General features: G+C 39.5%; 1 pseudogene; it reads right to left on the reverse strand.

The window, feature by feature from the left end:
* Positions 1 to 1,370: 1,370 nt before the first annotated feature.
* LOC142835960 (proteasome subunit alpha type-3-like) lies at positions 1,371 to 2,136 on the reverse strand (annotated as a pseudogene).
* Between the last annotated feature and the right edge of the window lie 2,910 nt (positions 2,137 to 5,046).

Below are 5,046 nucleotides of genomic sequence, written 5' to 3' on the forward strand. Positions count from 1 at the left end.
AGGAAGGAAGGAAGGAAGGAAGGAAGGAAGGAAGGAAGGAAAAAGAAAAAGCAACCAGCAGAAACAAAGCATAAACAGATCTTGTTATGGTAAACATATTAATAATAGCTTCCAAAATGGCTTGTTAATCACATATAAAACCTGTATACAAGAATTGGTTCTCATTTGAGAGGAAATTAGATTTGAAAGGGATGGTTAAGCTAAAGAAATTTTGAAAGCCCAAATACGCTGAGCACACGGGGCCGTGTAACCTCCAGACAACAGCAGGACAATGAGAAGAAAGCCAGACTTAGCGGAGCAGAGGCTGCCTGCGAGAGGAGGGTCAGAACGTCACAGCTGCCCAGGTGCTATTGCCAAACTCTTACCCAGCATCAGCAAGGACAGCCCTGTGGTTTTGCAAGGCCTCTTCCTTCTTTCCAAACCCCACAGCTGAGGGTTAACCAGAGAAGAGCCTGCTGAGCTGCTGAAGAGAACAGTGTGTGTACTACAATTGACAGAGCCAGGAATGGTGTCCTGTGAAAACCAAACAGCCTATGTCTAGAAGCCAACCTGGAGATCTAAAGAGGAACCAGTAACCCAAAACCTGTGTGATTCTTCAGATGACCTAAACTTAGCTGGCTTCTTGCAATGGCAAAGCAGGCCATTTTCAAACCAACACTTTCTCAAGAAGCCAGATGGAACTTTTTTTTTCCAGATCTGTGGAAAGGCACTGGAGATTTCTTGAGATGGAGGCTTATATAAAAAAAAATCCAGTAGGTGATTTGGAGTCATTTTTCCAAATGTGCTTACTCTAAAAGCGGCTCCTGAGGCCCTGGATGTAGGCTGCACACAGCGTGATGCAAATATTGTTTAAGTTGAACAAAGGCTTCTCAGAGCTCTTCTGATCGTTACAGCAGAAGTTTCTGAAAAATGAAAACCATCCTCAGGTAATCTATTCCCAGGAAAAGAAAGGAGTAAAGTTTCCACAAACCCCCTCTTCAGGGAGTTCCTTGCTACAAAGGAGACAAAGAGACACTTCAATCTTTCTTTTTTGTTTGTTTGTTTTTTAATATAATTTTAAATTCTAAAACCTTATCACATAGTATGATACCTAAGCTTTTTGCTACATAGCACAGGCTAGACTTTCATGTGTGGGCTCAATCCTCCTGCCTCAGTCCACTAAGAATTTTTAACCAAACATAAATCTACATGTTAATAGTAAGCAAATGTCCTCAATTTCCCAATAATGTTTTCAAGTGCATATTAATTAAACCTGAATGTTTGTAAGAAAAAAAATGTAATGAAAATTGGCCATTGGGCATGTATAATCCATGGTGCTGGTCACAGGGGACAGTCAGGGAAATAGAAGAGAAGAGACGGTGAAGATAAGGTTACATATTGTCGTCATCTGATTCATCTAATTCCTTCGAACATACTTTGGCCTGTTTCTTTGCCTCCTCCGTTGTATCTTTCGGAACAAGTTCATGTCTTCCTTTAGTGCGTTCACCAGTCCACATGAGTCTAGCCCAAACATGTTACCCTTCACTTCATTGTGTACAACGTAAACTTCCTTAACTATATCACACGGGCATTTCTTTCATCTGAAGCTTTTCTATCTTTGCGGTTTGCCAGGCTTTGCCAATGACACAGCCCCAATCTGATGGGCCATTCTTGTAGAGCTGTGTACCATTGTTCACGCTGTAAGACAGTACCACGGAACCAAAGTCAAAGGTCTAACAGCACTGTCGAGGGTGTAAGCATGTGCATACATGGCCAACCTGTCTGTAAGATGTTGGGGTTACAGCCAGAGTTAGAGCTAAAGTTAGAAACTTCTTGTCTTTCATGCTAACAAATGAGCATCTGCTAACGGAGTCACCTTTACCATTCCGCCATGTCTATCAACATTAAAAAGTCATTTAGTGGAGCCTTCTTCATAAAGTTTAGAAAGGACTAGCTTCTCTACACCAAGACAGCACTGTCATTACCTCTGATCTCCATAGATAGCTTCTCTACCCCAAGACAGCACTGTCTTTACCTCTGATCTCCATAGGTTACTACTGTTTCCACATCCTTCTTGACATATTCAGCTTGAAAAACTCTTCCATCAGGAGAGATCATGGAGGCTGACAGATCGTGCTCAGTGTCTGTGGAGTTCATGGTGCTGACCCAGTAGGCCACAGAACAAGTCACTCATCATAATTTCTTATCTCGTATTTGTTCTCCAGGAAATCCATTCATCTCTCATAAAGAAGTCTATCTGTTCCCCATAGGATTCTCACTGGAGCCTTTATTTCTAGGCTTTTTAAATTAAATATAAGCCCCAAATTCTAATCTCTCCTTTGAGGTCCTCATCAGCGAACCCTCTTGTGAGCATATGAATTGTAAAAGTAATGAGCTTTTTCTCTTGCTAATCTGTCTTTTGTCCATTAAAAGGGTAGAGAGGAGACCCCTTCCACCGCTCCCACCACCCCAAAAAACTTCCATAAACCACTGGGACCAGAAAGATATAAAGCCCACTGAAGGGAGTCATTGGTAAGTGCAATAGATTCTCATACATGACATCTCAGCTTATGTGATAAGAATGAGCCACAAATACCCTCAGCCTCATAACGGTACATAGTAGACTTGAGTCATTCAGTCTTAATTAGAGCACAAGAAACTGGTTTCATGACTAGATTGTTTGCCAAAAACCTTCATCTGGAATGACGGCATGGTCTGGAATCTGAAATAGTCATTACTGAACAGTCAAGACGTTTGACATTCCTGTTTATAAAAGCCCACAAAATAATGACATGGTTGAAAACAAAGAAATAAAACAGGTGATCACATTGGGGGGGAAAGATGAGCCAAGAACAGAATGCCACCAACAATAAAAATGTAAGATTCCTTTTTAGAATGATACAAAAAAAACACCCTAAAACTGGTTAGTAGAATTGGCTACACAGTCTATCCCTAAAGACCATCTGTTTATTTTGAGGCAGCTAACCTTAATATTTGTAAAGGATGGATGAAAAAAAAGTAGATTTTTAAGTTGTTAAAAGCAAAGAGGACTGAGAATTTTTGAATGGTGAAGAAGTCACACATGGGGAACTTGGTGGAGCTGCTGGGGGCCAGATTAGCGTTCAGGTGCTGTGGGAGCACATTCTGCTCCTTTAGCCAATAGGCTTCAAAATCCAGCCCACTTGAGCGTGGTCTCTTATACTGTAAAAGCAGCTGTAAACATGCACCCTCTCTCTTGCTTACTGTTCCCACTTCCAGCTTCTGGATTCTTCCTGTTCCCACAGTGGACTGTTATCTAAGACAGTGATCTGTACGTTTTCCCTTAAATAAATAACCCTTTTATTATTCATAATTCTGAACTGGTGTGGGATCATTTTGTGACTTCCATCATCAAGCTGAGGACAGGGTACCATGTTAAGATGCCAGTTCTACCAAGTGTAAATATCATGTTCAGAGAGCAGTATATGTGTCCAGAGTTTGAAAGAAATATCTGGGCTGGAAGCATAGCTTTTGAATGGTGATATAAACAAACTAGAGACAGACTGACATCACCAAGAGAGAGAGAGAAGAAAGTGGAAGTGAAGAACATAGAGCTGTGACAATCCAAGACAAAAGAGAGAGAAGGGAGAGGAAAGAGAAGGGGGAAGTAAGGAGGGAAGGGCAATGGACAGAAGTAAGGGGAGGAGAGAAGGAGGAAGACTGAATGAGGAGCAAAGGGTTTTTAAGATCATAATAACCAGGTAAATAAAGTGTATATAAGAAGAGGGAGTGAAAGTAAGAAAAGGACTGGCAATTGGTCATTGTGTTGACAAAATGGAGGGAACTAGCACCACAGAAAATCAGACTGTTGAAGACCACACATAAATTCCTTCTCACACTGAGCTGTTTAAAAATGGGTAGAGACAACTAGATGAAGGTAAAAATAATTGGCTCTTTCTAGAATGGCAAACGAGAAGAGAATAAAAAAGATGTTTTCCTGGCTAGCAGGATGAGTCAGATGAAGAAACAGACTCCATCTTCCGTTCGGCATCTGGTCTTCGAATTTAATTGATGATGAAATTATTACTTTATTAAAAAACAGATCTGAAATGGATGCACACACAGGAAGCACTCACTATAATGTTTAAATGATTGTGATTAATACGTTTGAGAAACTAAGACAAGTGATTGCACAGAGTGACCAACAGGGTGACTGGAACCATGGCTCAACAACAATCTGAGCCATGGATTCACTGGCACCTTGAAGATTGATCACCAGAATCACAGACAGCCCCAACTACAGCAATCAGAGGAAAAGATGGGTAGACAAGGTAAGGACACACACAACACCACAAAGAGCAACACAGCACCAGTAAAACTAGTGATGCTACAACAGCAAGACTGGAACAATACATATAGATGAAGCAAAAGAAAATGACCTAATAAATAACTTTAAGAGAATGTTTGAGGCCCTTAAAGATTAAATGAAAAATTCCCTTAAAGAAATGGAGGGAAAAACAAACACAAAAAAATTGGAAGACATCGACAAATTCCTTAAAGAAAAACCAAGGAAAATCAATCAAACATATGAAAGAAACTATTCAAGACATGAAAACTGAAATAGAGACAATAAAGAAAAGACAAGCCAAGGGAATTAAAGAAACAGAAATCATGAGAAAATGACCGAGAATCACAAATTACAAGCATAAACAGCAGAAAACAAGAGATGGAAGATATCATCTAAGCACTGAAAATACAATAGAGAAAATAGATTCATCAGTCAAAGAAAACATTAAATCTAAAAAAAGCTTTACACAAAATATCCAGGAAATATGGGACACCATGAAAAGGCCAAACGTAAGAATAATAGGTAGAGAAGAAAGAGAAGTTCAACTCAAAAGCACAGAAAATATATTTAACAAAATCATAGAAGAAAACTTTCCCAACCTAAAAAAAGATTTGCCTATGAAGATACAAGAAGCTTACAGAATACCAAATAGACTGGATCAAAAGAAAAATCTGCTCACCACATAATAATCAAAACAATAAACATACAGATAAAGAAAAATATTAAGAGTTGCAAAGGAA

Source organism: Microtus pennsylvanicus, chromosome 15 (assembly GCF_037038515.1).
Source record: "Microtus pennsylvanicus isolate mMicPen1 chromosome 15, mMicPen1.hap1, whole genome shotgun sequence".
NCBI lineage: Eukaryota > Metazoa > Chordata > Mammalia > Rodentia > Cricetidae > Microtus > Microtus pennsylvanicus.